Below are 1939 nucleotides of genomic sequence, written 5' to 3' on the forward strand. Positions count from 1 at the left end.
TTCTTTCCGATCAAACCCGCCCTCACTCGTGCGCGAATTTCTCTATCGCTATTGGGATCTCGACAAAATTTAAAATACCCATTTCTAACCTCGCACGGAGTGTGTCGTTTATTACCAGCGACGTCGATAACCGCAAGATATTTTTTTGTATATCCGGTCCTTCAAAAATACGGCTACCTTCGATTGCCAGCTAACTGCGCGTCGAATCGCTGCCACGTTCGCTACACCTGTTTCCTGCAACGGCAGCAACATCGTGTAGATGACGACGTGCAACGGTAATGTCGAAATAGCTCCAAGATTAGACTTGATTTGGTCACACATACCCGGAGAATGGTATCTGAAATTTTGTGTTGTCTACGCCAAATTAGTACATGGGCCTTGCAAGGTCTGTATACGTGTCTGGTATGCATGCATGCTTGTTAAAGAGAGTCTGGCCACGCAAGAACATGGCAGCGGTAGCGAGAGCGCACGCTACCCAGTTCCTGTGTTTATGGAGAACTGGGCAGCAATCTTTACATAAACACGCCTACCTAGCGCACGCTAAGACGTACACTTTACATTGCTTCCGACGCCCCTGGTCAGCCTGAACTGCTTACAACTTTGTTGTGTCGTTCAAAGCATTGTCTACAAATATCTAAATGTAGCCGTTATTCTAACTACAAATCTCTGTTACCTATAGCAGTTATTTATATATAATTCTAACTTATTTCTTTTACAAATCACCACTTGCCAAATTGTTTGATTGCTTTCTATTATAACTTGAATCTTATGTCAAAAATAGATTTTCCAAGCTACTGTCGCATATTCAAAAAATTAATTGAACGATTTCCAATAGGTTTGTTTGCTTTGTAAAGTTACAAAATTTAAACGATTACTCTTTCGTGATTTAATCTTGCTTTTGTACCAGAAATTCAAAGCGGAAGTGAAGACTAAATTAACTGAACATGAAGACAAGATAATGACACTCAATGTAGGTTTCACAGAAGTGTATATATTATATTGCTAATAATAACTGACACACGTTATTATTAGAGTTCTGGTTTGGAATTACGTCAAATCGCATTGCAGCTCCAAGACAACTACGAAAATCTTAGTCTAGGCACAAACGTTAGTATTGCTTGTCCTAAGAAGTATTGCAGTGGCGTAGGAAGATGTTCACGAGGTGGTGGTTGAGTGGTGGTGGTGGGGTGGGGTTAGGTGGAGTGGGGATGGCATAGGGGTGGTGGGATAGGGGTGGTGGGATAGGGGTGGTGGAATAGGAGTGGTGGAATAGGAGTGGTGGAATAGGGGTGGTGGGTGGGATGGGGGAGAGGCTGTACCGTGGAGTAAGCCAAACTACCTCGCTTGCCAGACCGTAAACAGATTTTCAAAGGTCACTGGCACAGAACATTTCATTTCCTGTGGATACAATGAGCGCGGGTGCTTCATTCCCCCATCCCCGCTTCCTACGCCGGTGTATTGAGTCTCGTGTGTTATTTGTCTATACGCTACTAGGCAGATAATAGATCAAAATGCTAATAATATTACTGTATTACGATATGTAATGTAATAATTAAATAAGACGAAAAACTAAACAAAATCTCGATATTAATAAAAATATTAATTTAATAAACTATTCATATTAACGAAGCTTATCAAAATTGTAATTATTAACAAACCGTGGGATGAACGTGACTCTGTCTCTTCTTTCATACAAAATATGACGGATTAAGATTGGATGTATAGTATATAAGGCAACGGAGAGACGAGCTCTGAAATGTTTTGCTGCACGTCTAGAGATATCTGAAACACATGGAAACGGTAGCCAACGTAACCTTTCAACTGTGGAGGCTCTGACAGCAGTCTAAATTTTTGTATTAACTTAACGCTTGATCAAATTTATTTAATTAATTGATTAATAATAATGATCCAGTATGTTAACAGTTAAGTTTAGATTAGC

The sequence above is a fragment of the Corticium candelabrum genome, chromosome 4, assembly GCF_963422355.1.
Source record: "Corticium candelabrum chromosome 4, ooCorCand1.1, whole genome shotgun sequence".
In the NCBI taxonomy this organism is placed as follows: Eukaryota; Metazoa; Porifera; class Homoscleromorpha; order Homosclerophorida; family Plakinidae; genus Corticium; species Corticium candelabrum.